Source organism: Grammomys surdaster, unplaced genomic scaffold, assembly GCF_004785775.1.
Source record: "Grammomys surdaster isolate TR1022 unplaced genomic scaffold, NIH_TR_1.0 230, whole genome shotgun sequence".
Lineage (NCBI taxonomy): Eukaryota > Metazoa > Chordata > Mammalia > Rodentia > Muridae > Grammomys > Grammomys surdaster.
The window spans coordinates 789,502-806,981 of record NW_021604675.1 but is presented as its reverse complement, the minus strand read 5'-3'; the positions used below and the strand labels follow the sequence as shown (position 1 = coordinate 806,981).

The window sequence follows — 17,480 nt, the reverse complement described above, 5'->3', positions numbered from 1 at the left end:
AGAAGTATAAAGACTTTTTATCTCCTTTACAGAACTAGACTGAAAATAAGAATGGGAAAACTGAAATTAACTTTTGTTTAGTTAATATTAAGCAAAGTAGTCCATATTTCTTTTTTCAATAGTTGACTTAGGGACGATAGAGTTATTTAAAGAATACTGATAATTAGTCAAACTAATCAAATAGATTTTAAATCAAGTTATTAATTAAATAATTAAAAATAAGCTATATATTTAATGATTGATCACATTATTAGGATTAAAATATCTGATAGATGACATATGGCTCTTTTATACTTTCCATCTTTTCTCATTATCTTAATTTTTATTCAGGATCATTGAATTTCATACCTTCAAAGTACTAATTGTGATGGATTGAATAAGAATATATGTCCCCATATACCCATAGAAACTGGCACTATTAGGGAATGTGGCCTTGTTAGGGTAGGCGTGTCACCAGCTGGTGGGCTTTGAGGTCTCAAAAACCCGAGCATAGACACTGTGTCACTGCTATTTCCATCTTCTCTGCCAATCCAGATGAAGAATACTTATCAACTCTCTAGCACCCTGTCTATTTCATGCTTCCATGTTTTCTACCATGATGATAATGTAGTGACCTCTGTACTATAATATAAGCAAGCCCAAGTTAAATATTTTCCTTTATAAGAATTGCCATACTCATGGTATCTCTTTACAGTAATAAAATCCAAACTAAGACACAAATTGCTATATTCCGTCTTAGTTAGAAGTTACCAACTAAGGAAATAGAATATTACTATGATAAGCCTAACCATGATTTTGTCTTTTGTTTGCTTGGATTTTGTGTTTTGATTTTTTGGGTTTTTTTTGAGGAATGTGTACTTAAAACTTTGGATTCGAAAAGCAGATGAATAAAGTAACAAAATTTAATGGACCATAATAGTAAGAGCATGGAATACAATGGTGCTGAGATTATGTGAACAGTGGGAACCTTGCTAAAGATATTCAAGAGGAGGGTATCAGTATGAGTCATAGAGATCATTCTTGTGATATTTTGACAAAGAATATGGCTGATTTTTCCTCTTGCCCCCACCCCCACTCAAATTTCTTGAGATGATGTGAAGTGATTTGGATTAATTACATTGGCAGAGAAACTTTAAAACAGTCTAGCATTGACTCTTTCCTGTGGTTATCAGTGTTTATTCTTATGCATATCTATAACAAAAAGGAGTAAGCTGTGTATGGAAAAGTAGAAAATGTACAATTTGAAGAGAAAAGAGGGCACCAGGAAGTCAATGGATATAAGCAATGTGTTTAAAGAGATAAAACAAATTAAACAAATATCTGATATTAGATAGTATAAAAGAAGTGGTCCCCACAGGGCTAGATTCTACACACCTAAGATTCCAATTTGTGAAAAGAAAATACAGAAAATCTTAGGGCTAGGCATAGTGGTACACATCTTTCTTCGAAGTACTGGGATGGCAGAGGTTGTTGGGTCTCTGAATTTGAGGCCAGCCTGGTCTACAGAGTGAGTTCTAAGACAGCAAAGCTCAGATAGTTTATATTGAAAAAATAAAGCCCATAAAGGTGTAATTGAACGAGGGAGAAACAAGTTCCAGCTCCAAGAAAAGGCAAAAGTTGGCATCTTCGGCTATGTGGTTCTGGCTTTATGAGCATCTGTCTTTGACTAAGGAGATTTTCTGACGCCAGGAGTATGTGAGTAGTATCCTTGCATGATGGCCTAGAGAGGTTATTATGTGATGCTACTAACAGGAAACTTAGATTGCCTTGGAGACCCCAAAATGTTGTAGATGGCAGAGCCATGAGATGCATGTCAAGGAGAGCTGCTAACAGGGAAGAAACTACCTCAAGACAAAGAAATATGCTGCAGTCAACAAAGCTGAAAGGAATTAGAGATCAGAAGAATCCTTAGACATCAGATATTAAGATACAGAGTTTGGAGTTTGCCCAGCTAGTTTTAAGTTGTGCTTTGATTCAATATTTCCTCACTATGCTCCCTTTCCATCTATTTGGAACTGTAATACATATCCTGTGCCATTATATATTGCAAGCAGTTGTACTGCTTTTTCATTTTGATTTTATATGTATTAAAGTTAAGAGATTATATGAGTGTCAGAAGAGACTTTGGACTACTAAAGAAGTTTGGGGTTGTTATAGAAGATTACGACTTTTAAAGCTAGGCTAAATTCCATAATTTGACTGAGAGCATATGAGGGCAGGGTGTAGATTTTGGTTGTTTCCATAAAAATGGATCAAATAGCATGTGGTACTATTAGGGTGTGTGGCCTTGCCAGAGTAGACATGACATTATTGGAGCAGATGTGCCAGTGAGGTGGGACTTTGAGGTTTCAGAAGCTCAAGACTCTTCACTGTGTCACTGTTACTTCCTGTTGCCTGATCCAGGAATAGAATTCTCAGCTACCTCTCTATCAACTTATGTGTTGCCATGCTTTCCACTATGAAGATCATGGACTAAACATCTGAAGCATAAGCCAGTCTCAATTAAATGTTTTTCTTTGGAAGAGTTATTGTGGTCATGGTGTTTCTTCACAAAACAAAACAAAACAAAAAACAAATAAAAACCTAACTTATATACTTATTATTCATCAAAATAGTTTCTTTACTTTATGGAAGAACAGAAATGTCTGGAAAAATTAAATATTTAACTGAATTTATATAAATTTTTTGTGAACCATAATCTTCTGTCCACATTATACTTGATAAATTTGGTGTGTGTGTGTGTGTGTGTGTGTGTGTGTGTGTGTGCATGCTACATTTTTAACAGCTAAGATCTTCCCACATTTACTGTCTATGGCCATTAATAATGTTCTCTAAGAGCTGTCAACACTTTTTTCAATAGCAAATATGTTGATGTTTTAAGATCATTACATTATATAATAATGTAATTTGAGTCAGTCATTTTCATCACAGAGGATCAGGCCAAAGGAAGTAGAAAAATGTCTTTTTTCAGTGAAAGTAAATTCATACTCTATGATGTTATTTTGATGTAGAATGATTAAGAGTAATTGTTCATTGTATGTTTCATCCAGTTATATACAATGTTTAAAATCAAGAAGAAGCCACTCTAAGGAGAGCATGACCTGTGAAAAGAAGAAAATATTTCCCTTCTTTCCTTTTACATCTCCACTTTTGATACTGGAATTTTCTAACTAAACAAAGTTGTTTAGAAAACACATTATAAGTCTTATCATACAAAATAGTATGTAGGCTTTTTTACTGTGCTAAGTTGTTGATATACTGAGATAATTATTAAATACATCTATAAATATGTTTGTAAAACAACTAAGTACTCTTTCTTTTAAATTTTATTTTGTATATACGTGAAACCAAAACAAAATTGTTAGTATAGTGAAATAAAGTGCAAAGATATGCCTTAATTCTCTTTTCTTTCAATTTGTAAAACAGTATAGTTTCATTAGCTTCTTCATTGCTTTGAACATACTTAAATTTATTTTATAAGATGTTTCCTACTTTATAGTATATCCTGTAGTGGCTGGTTTTGAATGTGAACTTGGCAGAAGCTAGAGTTAACAGAGAGGAAAGTACTTCAGTTGAGGAAATGTCTCCATGAGTTTAGCTGTAAGGCATTTTCTCAAATAGTAATCAATGAGGGAGTGCCCAACTCATTATAGATAGCCTCATTCCTGAGCTATAGTTCTGGATTGTATAAGAAAATAGGCTAGGTAGAGTCTTACCATGAGTTTACTACTCCTGTGTTCCATTTAGCCTGAGGGGTTCCTTTTACATTTTTATATCCTTGAGGACTGGATTTAACTCTATTGCATTTCTTGTTAATATTTCTCTCCAAAAACTGTACATTTTTGATAAGTTTGCTTATTTTCCATGGAGATATGCATAAGAGTGAACACTAATACTTATACAACAAAGTTTATAGTACCCTTCCTTGAAATCTCTTCTGCCAAATTGAATAATTCTAAACTCTTCAATTTATCCTCATGCGAATTTTTAAATGACAGCAGACTTTATTTTTGCCAAAATATCACAGAAATGTTCTATAAAAATTGTTTTCAGCACTATTGCCCTCCATGCTCTTAATAGTATGACCCTATAATCCCTGCTCAAACTGTTCAATAACTTTTCTTATCCAAGTCCCAAAATCCTCTTTCCACCAACAAGTGACATGGAAAGTTCTTTCACAGTGATATTCCACTCCAGGTACCAACTTCAGTTTCAGTCAGTATTCTATTGTTGTAGAGAGAAACCACACTCATAGCAACTCTTATAAAAGAAATAATTCAATTAAAGTTTGTCTACAGGTTCATAGGCTTAGTATAGTTTTGATCATGATAGAACACTGTGGCATGCATTCAAACATAGTAGCAAAGAAGTAGATGAGAGTTTTACATCTGGACTCAGAGTTAGTAGAAATAGAGAGGACTACTTATTGGGACTAACTTGGGCTTTTACAACTTCAAATCCTATTTCCAGTGACATACTTCAGCTAACAAGATCACACCTACTCTAACAAAGGCCATACCATCTGTTCTCTCTGAAGTAATGATACTCACAAAGGACTAAGCATTAAAACATGTGAGTCTGTGGGGATCATTCTTATCCAATCCACCACATTATTACTCTATTTTCACTGGGAGAGCCCTGTGGGGATTAATTTGATAAAGACATCATATTTTGGATAGTATGATTCAAGGTCTATCTCTATGTATTGTCCAGCTATAAATCTCTGTATCTTTTTCTATCTACTGCAGAAGAATTCTTCTATGGTGATGGCTGAACAAGGTACTAATCAGAAAATGTCATTAGGAGTCATTTTATTGCTATGTTCCTTTAGCAGAAAAGTAGTATTTAGTTTTCCTATATGTTCTTAGTCTATCTGGTCTCAGGCTTATTGTCTTCCAAGCAGTATAGGGAACAGATTCTATCTTATGGAGTAGAGACCATAAATCCAATCAGATATCTGTTGGTCATTCTCACATGTTTTATGCTACTATTGTACTAGTAAATCTTGCAGTGTCATTATGTTATTATGTCATTACTGTAGATCAAAGAAAATGTAGCTAGATTAGTCCTTTGCTTAATTCTTTGGTACCATGTAGAGTATCTTCCAATACAGTGAACACATGTCAGTAGTCATAAATACCCTAGGCAGGTACCAGCTCTATTTCTGATGTTCAGTCAATCAGAAATGTAAGTATTATCTTCACCATTATGGTCTTAACATCAATTTCTGTAGATTAGTCAATAGCCTCCGAAATAGAGGCCTCATATGGGGCCACTTTGGCTAAGAAATCAATTAGGTGTAACCCATTAGGGAACTAAGACATCATTTGGTGATAAAATATGACCAGTTAGAGCTCTCATCTCACCCCTCTTTTTTATCTCATTTAGATCTCCTTTGTATATGTATATATTTAAGGAAGCCTCTAATTATTAACTTTCTATATCACCTATAAGTGGCAGTTCATTATAGCTTTCTATCTTCCCTTACCATATTCCCTACAATGACCCCCTCATATTACCTCTTCTCCATCTTATCATCCTACTTCAGTTCACCACACATTTATATCTAACTCGAGTCTATTTCCCCTTCCTAGATAGATCTATCCTATTGCTCTAGTCCCTTACTCACACTTAACTTCTTTGGTAATGTGAAATATAGGTTGCTTATCAAAGACTTACAGTTACCATATGCATGTTATCAAATATATACTATATTTGTCTTCATAGGTCTTAGTAAGTCTGGGTTGACTTTCTCAGGATGACTATTTTGTAGCTATATTTATCTGTGAATTTCATGATATCACTTCAAGTATAATATTTCATTGTGTACATGCGGCACATTTTATTTACTCAATCACACATTGAGAAATATCTAGTCTGTTTCCAATTTCTGTATATTATAAATGGAACATGGTTGAGTAAGTGCCTTTCTTGTAGGATGTAGCATTTGTGTATATGCCTAAGAGTGATATAGCTGTTTCTTGAGGTACATAGATTCTCATCTTCCTGGAAAAATTACCACAGTGATTTCAATTTTGACTGTATAAATTTGCATTCCTACCATCAAAGTTTGAGTGTTTCTTCTCCTCCTCCTTCTCCTTCTCCCACTTCTTTATTCATCTCTCTCTGTTCTATAAAAATCTACCTACCATAACACATTTCTTAACTTAAAAATACATATTTACTGTACATCCTGACTTTCCGTAACTGTAAATTCCATATATATATTTGCACTTGTTTTTAAATGTAATATTCTTCAATGCCAATGATTCATTCATTCATATTTCTTCCTTAAAAATATTTATTGTTGAAATCAACTAATTAATTCAACCTATAGAAATGTTTTCTTTATATATAATTGTCCTTGCTGCTGTGAAAAACCTAAATCATTTGAAAATTAGTGATTGCCTCATAATTTTTACTTCTTTTTCTTTGTATTTATGACCATGGGCCTGTAGGGCTTATTTGTGGTACATAATTTATTAATCAAAAGCTAAATTCTTGTAACTAATTTATTTTGATTAGTAAAGTTTACATAGATTCATTTTTTTCTGTTTGGAAGTATTTTGTTACATAAATTGTACAAATCAAAATCACTAAGAATTTGTATAATTTCATGTGCTGGCTTGAAGCAACTTTCCATCATCACTCTTGTTTCTTATTTTACCACCTACTTCACATAGCAAATTGAACAAAAGACAAGATATGTTTACAACTCATAGATATTTCATTATCATGTTCATTATTCAGAGGTGCACATTTATAATCCTCCAGAGAGAGTACTTGTTATGATACACAAAAGAAAGCTGGCTAAATTTAATAAGGTAATATATTCAGTTATTCTCATTTTCTCCTGTATTTTTCTTAATATTAGAATAAAATTATGTCTTGTACATTTTAGTTAGTAGTTTAAAAAAATGGAATCAAGCCAGATATAGTTATTTGTCTTCAATGAAAAAAATCAAGTATATCTCCCAGTTTAGGTCTTATAGAACTCCTGAAACCTTAGTCCATAATATCATTATGGTATCAGACAATGGTTATTGAAGGTCTTATTTGTACATTATTACAACCAAAATCCTACACCTAACTGACCAATGACAATTATTTCACATATTGATGTGTTTTCATAGTCACTTTGGCATTTCATTCCTTCAAATACATACACACATTAACATTTAAAATATTCACTTGACTTTTATAAAACAGAAGTTATTTTAAAAAGAACATTGAAACAGATGTCATTTCATTACTTTCCTGGCATTTCCATGAAGCCCCAAATATTGGGTTTTGACCTGAATCTTTCTTTATATTTTCTTACAATTTTGAAATTAATTGCTTGTCATGATTGGATATTATTTAGAAAAAATAATAAACTATTTATTAATAGACAAAAATTTAAAATTCATGAGTATGTTGTCTGTCTTCCTACAAAAATTTACATTTTTATATATTCCTACATTAGCTTATTGACATCATGTATTTTATTATTTGGATCTCTCTTGCATTTCAGATATTGTTCCTGAGACTGCATTTGATCTTGGAACCTTATCTTTCAATTTCTTAATTATACTATTGAGTGACAGTGCTATAACCTTTTTTGGATGAAATTATTTTTCAATTTATTGTGTTTTCATTTTGAATTATGGATATTATTTTTACTATCTTCTTCTTGTGGTATCTAAATCTGAAATAGTACAGTGCTTTTATGTATCTTATGAATTTCATGATATGCTGTAATTGCATTCACCTTACTGGATGTTTTAATCCAACTATGTGTTAAAATATAATTTTAAGTTACAAGGTGAAAATCTAAAAATTAAGTTTAGCAGTAACAAATCATTCCTGAAGGTTATTTCTTGCTAGTTAACTATTTCTTAATTCAAAATTTTAAAGAATATATTAATTATGGAGAGCCGTTTTTTTGTGAGAATTCAATTTCTGACCTCATGAATGACAGAAGATTTGAATTTTCTCACACAATGTATAAATAAATATAAATTTGACTTTAATGAACTACAATCTTGTATAATTCTAATCAAGAAAAAACTAAAGCATGATATTTATAAATTACTAGAGATTTATAAAATCAACATCTTTTATATCTATATGAATGAATAAAAATAATATATTATGTTGTCATTCAATATTCTAGTTACTAATGCCAACATGAGTTCATTCCTCTGGCTATTTTTTTAAATTTTCTGTTTAGAATTGGAGAAGGGCTAGGGATGGCTGAGGAGGAGGGCTGTTCTATGGGAATACCAGCAGTCTCAACTGGCCTGGACGACTGGGTTATCTCAGGCACTGAGCCACCACTTAGTTGATGTGTAGCAGATGATGTGAGGTTCCAACTCATGTACAGTGGAGGACTGCCAGGTCTGAACTCGGTAAGAGAGGATGGACTTGGTCCTTGGAAGACTTGGGGCCCTGGGGAGTGGAGGAGTCTGTTGGAGTGGAGGTGGGGAAGTGGGGATATACTCTTGAAGATGGGGGAGGAGGTGTGGGTTGTGGAGCTGTCTGGGGATAGACTGGGAAGTGGATGAAGTCTGGACAGTGAGAAAAGATTAAACAATTGTGGGGAAAATTTAAGAAGCCGCCACAGCGGCAGGGCCCCAGAGGGGCTTCCTCCACAGTGGCAGGTCCCACATTCGGGAGAAAACCCTATGGTTCCAGCGGCCTGAGGGCCTTGGCAGCGGCAGGCCCTAGTAACACGAGGAAGTCCTTGGTTCCAAAAAGGTTTATTGTCATGGCTGATGACAGATGGATCTAGGCGTACCCCCCAAAACTCAGGGCAGTCCTGAGTTATATAGGGAGGGAGAAAGGGGGAGGATCTGGGGGAGGCATGTTTAATTTGCTTTGCCCTCTGGTTTTCATTAGTATGTAAATCCCTAGGGCCTGAGGCCTATAGCCTGGCCTATGTAGTAATTCTATGGAGACTGTGACCACTTTTTCAGGATCCTGGGTTCTGGGGGGCGTCAAACTCCTGCCGGTTCTCATGTAGAATCTCGCCCAGAATCTACAGAGTCTCAGGGTTCTAGACACCTGATCCACCATGATCCAGGATACCCTTACGCAGTCCCACAAAGAATAAAATAAATAAATAAATAAATAAATAAATAAATAAATATTTAGCTCTACACTGTTCAAAATGGTACAAAAGGAATTCATTGATTGGTTGGTTAAATACAATCAAGAGTATTAATGTAAATTTTATACCCTTATAACAGGACCTCCAATATACTCCAAAGAGATAACAGTGCCAATGAAAAGCACTGTGCCACTACTATTAGTTTATCTTGGAATTTAAGCCATAAGGCAAAGAAAAAGATATGTTAATAAAAGATACAACCCTGAAATCTTCAAAGATGGTTCCTATAATTTTTTGTACTTCGTTTTGGTTTTCAGTAGTTTAAATTTGCTCAATAATTATGTTTATAATCATCCAAGAGAGTGATAAATATCTGCCTGGTAGACAATGATGCTAGAGTGGAACCTGTAAAGTCTGACAATTACAATAGTTGTTTCCTTTGTTCCAAAATGGAAAGACCACTTGCTTCCCTTTAAAATCTTGAGCCGACAGTTAATATTTTTCTTTCTTTTCCTAGGCTAAAATGTTTCTTCTCCTAATATCTCTTGACACATTAAACTGTCTTGATTTTCTTATTGAGTAATGTAGAGACCTGAACATTTACTTTTTTTAAAGGTGACTGACTCTCAGACACTTTACTTGCTTATTCTCAACTGGTGCTATAGAGTAATTGTACTCCCAATTCCAACCACTATATATTATTCTATCTATCTATCTATCTATCTATCTATCTATCTATCTATCTCTCTATCTACTATCTATCTCTCTCAATGACACTGTTCATTAATATCTTAATTGATCTTGATTTCTTTTACCAACATCAGTGCAATGCTCTTATTACTTTTTTAGTTTTCTTTTTCTTTGTGTCATGAGCCACTATGATATAAAATTGCTTCAACATGTTGAAATTCATGTGTCAATAAGTTAAATATTTCTTGCTAAGTTTCCTTGTCCTCTGATATGCTCACATGTCTCTCAATCTTATTGATCATGTTTCATAAGAAATAGGGATTTCATTTTTAAAAAAATTTTTCCTTACTAGAAAAAAAACTTATTACATTCATACATCTACAGCATTCTTCTATCCTTTGTTATATGTACTATTTCTATAGTATAATACATGGTATGGCAGACTATTCTTGATATCTTTGGACTTGACGCAGGAACCTGGTAGATACCTATTTTAAGGAGAGTCTGTTTACACACTCCATAAGGTCTTTTAATCACACCAGTTATTTATAAATTGGAATCACGCCAATCTTTCCCATCAATAATCAACCTTGACTATCTAAAGAAGTGTCTTGCTCACTCCTACTTTATCTAAATTTATCTGAGTTTGGCAACAACAAAAATGTAACCAAATATCTGATCAACATAGCTGGGTAGAATCTCATATCAAACAGAGAACTAATAAACTAAATCCAGTGCCTAGTTCTACATTACAGAAACACAACAATATAGAATAACAAAGCACAATATCCTGCCCAAATTCCAATAGTCATATGTAAATATTTTCTATTTGGGATTACCTACATGAAGACATAGAATTTAGAAGAACAATTATAAACTTGGTCAAATAAGTCAAGGAATTCAAAGTGGATAAAAACACCTGAATGACCTTAAAGAGACTATGAATAAATCTCTAATCAATGACTAAGAGAATGCAAATAGCTGAATGAAATTCCAAAGACAAAATAGAATTTGAAAACTGAATTGAATAGATACTGATACTGAACAAAAATCAAGCTGAAATAAAGATTGGACTGAAAATTTCAAAGCCTCGATTAACAAATTAAGGGGGAAGTCTTATCCTTGTAGAATGAATTATTCAGATGACAGAAGATCAGGACTTGAAAATAAAGTAGAGGAATTGGACCAGTCAATAAGAGAATATTATATTTTTAAGCACAAAAAAAGAAATATGGAAGAGGTTTGAAACATCATAAAATACCAAATCTAGAAATTATAAAAAGAGAAGAAGAGGAATCCCAGGTCAATGATGTGGACCATATCTTGAGCAAAATTATAAAAGAAAATTAAAGAAGGACATACCCAGGCAGATATATGATACAGAGTGTAGGACACACAGTTTTTTTTCTTTTCACAGATAAGCACTAGAGAAAGCAGTACTGTAATACGTTTAGGGTTGTCTCTTCAACGAAAAAAATTCAAAACCTGTATTCCACTCAAAAGAGTGAAAATGGAGGTTGTAAATAGCCTGCTAAACCCTGCACTATCTATATTGTTTATCTTAGTCAATCTATAATAATATTTTTCCCGAGACATCTGTCATATCATATATTTACCTTGATTCTATGTCCTTAGTTAATAAACTGAACCTACCAATGTCTATATCTTACTTTATAAATGTTGTGATATAATCATGTCTTTAGCTTTGTTGTGTCCATGGGGTTGAATTATCATCAGCAAACATTCATCCAAATTGTGCTGTGCTTAATATACTGGAAATAAAAACACCAAGTGTCAGATTCTTGAAGTTTGGACCAATACTGGCTGCTGAGTCATGTTGAAAAGAACTTTCCTCTTGTCTCTCACAAGTAGAAACTATGCTGGCAACAGTGTTTTCAGAAATCTCCACAATATAGGACACCAAATAGACAGAAAAAGAAAGAAATTTCCAATGCCATGTTATAATTAACACACTACATATACAGGAAAAAGCAAGCACATTGAAAGCTGTGAAAAACAAAAAACAAGTCACTTATGAAACAAATTGCCAGAATAGTGGTTGTCTTCTTATTGACAATTCTAAAACCAGAACAGCTTGAAGCTATTTACTCTAGTATCCAAATGCTGACATATACCAAGCCACATTATTTTGCACACCAAAACTGTTTACAATTGATTTTAAAAAAAAAGAAAGAAAGAAAGAAAGAAAAATTTTCATGCTACGGATGGGCTCAAAAATATCCATGTCCATTAAAGCAGCCCTACAGAAAATACTGAAAGCAATACTTTGGACAGAAAATGGGAGCACATATAGTAAAAGAATACAAAATTAAACAAACAAAGCTATCATTTCTAAAACACAAAATATGTGCTTTCCCTGCATATGCCAGAGAAAGGTGGGAACTGGAAGAGGCCCCAGAATGCTATGAGGGAGGGCTAAATATAGCTAAGACTCCTAACATTGGAGAATATGAATCTTGATATGGCCACTTACTTTCAACAGTCCAGATTCCCAGAGGAGGGAAAATGACACCAACCTACCCCAAAATCCTTTGTCATAAAATGTTTCCTGCCTACAAGATGTGCAGGGTCAAAGTCAGAATAAAGATGGAGGGAATGGCCAAGAAAAACTGGCCAAAATAAGGGCCATCCCAGGGCCAACAGCAAATACTTGACATTATTAATGGTACTATGTTTTTTTTGCAGAGAGGAGAGGAGCTTAGCATAATTGTCCTCTGAGCAGCTCAACACAGCAGCCAGTGGAAACAGATACAGAGACCTATAGCCAAACATTAGATGGACCTTTAGAAATCTTTTGGATGAACTGGGGGGAAGGATTGAGGGACCCAAACAAAATGGAGACTCTATAGACAGACCAAGAGTGTCAAATAACTTAGAACCTTATTAGCTCCCAGAGACTGAATCCTAATTAATAGTAATCATGTGCTGAACCTAGGCCTCCTGCACCTATGTAGTAGTGGCAGCCACATTTGTAAAAGAAACATTGTCAAAGCTTAAATTTCATATTGAAATCAACATACTAATAATGTGAAACTTTAACACTCCACCCTTACCAATTGACAGGTCATCAAGACAGAAAATAAACAGAAATAATTAAACTAACAGAGGTTATAAATCAAATTGACCCAACATATCTACAGAACATTTTACCCAAATAGAAAACAATGTACCTTCTTCTCAGTACCTCATGAAACTTTCTTCAAAACTAACAATATACTCAGTCATCTAGCAAGCCTCAAGAGATGAGTGAGAGAAAGAGAGAGAGAGAGAGAGAGAGAGAGAGAGAGAGAGAGAGAGAGAGAATCTGTTATATTTTATCAGACCACCATGGATTAAAGCTGAAATTCAACATCAGAAACAACAGGAGGAACTCCTTTACCCTCTGTGTAAGGATTCCAGAAATTATGCACCTTGTCTCACAATGAAATGGCTCTTGGGTTCCTCTGGAGTTGTGCTAACTGCTTACCACCTCAACAACAAGGATCAGGTCATTGGGGACAGCCATGCAAACATAGGTGATGAAGCCACCTCCAGTCACAGATATGGCCATGAACCAAGAAAACTCCACCAAAGTTTCAGAGAGACCTCCATTTGATTGATCAAGTTCTCAGGATTCTTGGGAAGTATCAATGGAATCCTATTGGACAGAACTAGAAAACATCAAGAGGTTGAATGAAAATCACCAAGAAAGTCAAGAGGCCATAGTTGTCAAAAAGCCTGATGAGGAAGAACTGGAAGAAGAGTGGCTCAAGGAGGCGGGTCTGTCTTACCTTTTTGGAGAGTCTGCTGATGACCCACAGATAGCATCCTGTTTTTATCTACAGTGACCTGGACTCAGGCAACAACTGTTCAGAAACGGGTAGAAACAATCTCACAGACATTGAGAAAGAAGAGCAAACAGCACCACATTCCTGACATCAGAGACATATTTGCTTAACAGAGAGAAGCACAAGAAAAATATCTAGATGATTCAGACTTGCAGTTAGTCAGAACAAATGAAAACAAAGGCCAAGGAAAAGATTACCAGCCATCTAGTGGGGCTGTTGATAACAAGGAGCTGATCCCACAGGTGCCTGAGGACATACATGCCTCTGAAACAGACATCAATCTGGAGGTGTCATTTGCAGAACAAGCTGTCAATCAGAAAGAATTCAGTAAGGAGAGGACACAGAAGATCAAAGGCAATAATGTCACTTTACCCAGTTTCAGACTGCCAAAAGGAAAAACAGGCACAACAAGGATTGGAGACTTGACACCCAAGACATGAAGAAAGTTTGCCATCTATCCCTGATTGAACTCACTGCCCTGTATGATGTGTTGGGGATAGAACTCGAACAACAGAAGGCTGTGAAAATCAAAACCAGAGACTCTGGTCTTTTTGGTATTCCTTTAACTATATTGTTAGAATAAGATCAAAGAAAAGTGCCTGGAACTCGAATACCCTTGATCTTCCAAAAACTGATTCCTCGAATTGAAGAAGGTGGTCTGGAAACTGAGGGTCTCCTATGGATACCAGGAGCAGCTATGAGAATAAAGAATCTTTGCCAAGAACTAGAAGTGAAGTTTATGAGGGGACTTTCAACTGGGAAAGTGTCAAACAGCATGATGCTGCTAGCCTGCTGAAGCTCTTTCTGAGAGAGCTGCCCCAGCCACTACTGAGCATGGAGTATCTCAAAGCCTTCCAAGCTGTCCAGAATCTTCCAATCAATGAGGAACAATTGCAGACTTTGAACCTCTTTGTCATTCTTCTACTTGACACAAACAGAGACACACTAAAGGCCATGCTTGAATTTCTTTAAAGAGTCATAGATAACAAAAAGGAGAACTAGATGACAGCTTTGAATGTGGCAAAGGTCATGGTCCTGAATCTCTTCATGTGCCAAATCCAGGGCTTGAATTCCAGCGAACAGTGAGAATTTGAAACGGCAGCTTGGCCAGCAACTGTGGTTCATTTATTGATTAGGTACCAGAAATTTCTATGGACAATTCCTAAATTTATTTTAAAACAAGTATGTGAGCAGAATACTGAGAATCAAAAGAAGGAAAAGAAAGCCATAAAGAAATTGCTGAAGAAAATGGCTTATGAAAGGGAAAAACATGAAAAGCAAGATAAAACTACAAATGGTGCTGACATTCCTCAGGGAGTGATTTGAGTGCAAGCTCCTCATCTTTCAAAAGTTTCCATGGCAATACAGCTAATTTATGAACTAAAAGCCAGGGATGTACTTGCAAGGTTTCTCAGCCAAGAAACTGGGGTTGCCCAGATACTCAAGAAAGGAGAAGTTTTCCTTTATGAGATTGGAAGAAATATTGGGGAATGTTGCCTCGACTATGATACATACATGAAGGACTTGTACCAACTGAACTCGAATACCAAGTGGGTCACAAAATCTAAGCTGGCATAGAAAACTACCCTGAGGACATGTCATCATTCTTGCTCGGTCAAGAGTGTAAATAAAAGTAGCAGGTTTCTTAACTATTCAGCTGTACCCAATTACTACAAAGTGACACCCTTAAGCCTTAAAATTATAGATTTTTTTGTGGCTTCCATAATTATTATTATAAAACAAATATTTTTGAAGTAAGAAAAGGGGAGCTTAATTAGCTTTGTGGGCTGTTTATACACACTTAAGAAGATTTTCATATGTGACAGTTTTTTTTTTCAAGACAAGATTTCTCTGTATAGCCTGACTGTCTTGACACTTACTCTGTAGACCAGTGGCCTCAGACTCAGAAATCTTCCTGCCTCTGCCTCCCAAGTGCTGGGATTAAAGACCTCCAGCATCACTGCTTGGCTGTGACAGTTTTTTTTGTTTTGTTTTGTTTTATTTTTATGAAATAACTTCTTTACTACTTTTTTTTTGTCACTAGGTTTTGAACAAGAACTTTGCTCATATTGGGCAAGTGCTTTAGGACACCTAGTGATATCCCCAGCAGATTAAGTACTCTTAACTAATAGATTTACTAATAGAGTTTTGGGGTTAATTACATTTTAAGAATGTTGTCTTCCCTTTCTTACCTCTTTACATTTACTTTCCCTTGATAAAATTTGCTTTTTAACCAGAAAGAGATAGTTAATTGCAGATATGGAAAGCTATGAAGGCAAAGATAACTCAGCAGTATTCTTGTTACCACAAAATGTTAGTATTCATGGCCTTGAATCATCTGTCTATACAAGCAGGCAGTTGCTTTTTGAGATTATCAGACTTATGTGCACAAAACTGTATACTTATCAAGACCCAGCTGCCAGGACTTTGCAATTATCTGTAGCCACCTGTGGCCACGGATCAACTGGGTTTTCAACTGAAAGGGGGGCTGGGAATGAAAGAGAGACGGAGGGCAAGAAAAGATGGAGCCAAGACAAAGTATTCTGATCAAAGCTCTAAGTTTAATGTTCACCTCTCAATTTAAAGGGAAAGCCCCACCCCCACCACCAAACCACTTCTCCCATCAGCTGGCCTTGGGTTAGGGGAACCCATCCTTGGTCACTGCTGGAGATGAGTGGAGGAGGAGCTGGAGATATTTCAAGGCTAGCTCAGCATCTCAAGGTAAGTTCAGCAGGCAGTCTATTCTTCTAAGCTCCTTTAGCAGGCTGCATGTAATGCCAAGGTGGGTAGCACCACCTGGGTTCTATTGTTTTTGGTCTATCCTGGTAAACAGGGTCTTTCAGGCCTGCTCAAGGCTTGGGTAAGGGTACAATTATCACCAAAGCATCAAATGGTTAAACACTCAGGAGAAACAATATGGAGCTACAAGGACTAACTGAGTCACCTGTGACCACAATGGGAGAAACCAGATCACTTTTTGTGTACAACATTCTTTCAGATGGAATCTGAAAAGTCACATATCAAGTTACCTGGCAACATTGTACAAACCATAATAGTACAACCTGAACCGTTGGAGAATGCATTGTAAAATGCCACTTTCCCTCATGCCAGAATGACTCTATAGGGTGTGATAATCATTTATGTGGACAAAGTTTTGCCTGTGTGTATATTTTAAAGAGTCAGAGTCAGTTCGTTAAGAAGCTGTGGAAATTATTATCCCCAGGACTTTGCACAGACCATACTGTGACAGACCACGGACCTCTGCTATAAATAAGAGAAATGAAATAAGAGCAATGTTCACCATTTTATAAGGGTAAAGTGTAATTGACACAAGGTGGCATGCATGGATGAGGCACTAATGTAAGACTTTTGGGTCTACATGTAGGATTTTCAGGTCTCAAGAATCCCACTGTCCCAGGACACATCCCGGGAGGGGCACATTCCTTAGTCAGAGGACACTTGCTGGATTAACATTCAGAGGAGGAAGGGAGAGGCTGATTAACATTCCTCAACAACAGGAGGGAGCCCACCTGTAGGTAAGGAGGGTCCAGGGCACATAGATACATTCCAGGAATCAGAAGGCTGAGTCCTTAATGTAATAATCCTGGGCAAAAGAAAGACACTCCTTATCATAATCTTAGTCACCTAGGGACCAAACCCAGAAAGGTCAGACTTTGTGGTTTGTCCTCATGAACTATACTGTGCCCATAAGTACTGTACCCAGCTCTTGTTCAGTACTCTCTTGCCTGCATGTGAGAGAGTCCTAGAGCACTAGTTTCATTAAACCAAACCTCATGTAATTGCAGCGAATCCTGTCCATATGTGTTTCTGTGGGAAACCTCCCCTGGTTT

At 35.7% G+C, this 17,480-nt stretch overlaps 1 pseudogene; it reads left to right on the top strand.

The window, feature by feature from the left end:
• Nucleotides 1–13,223: 13,223 nt before the first annotated feature.
• Nucleotides 13,224–15,207, top strand: LOC114626201 (annotated as a pseudogene).
• The last annotated feature ends 2,273 nt before the right edge of the window (nt 15,208–17,480 follow it).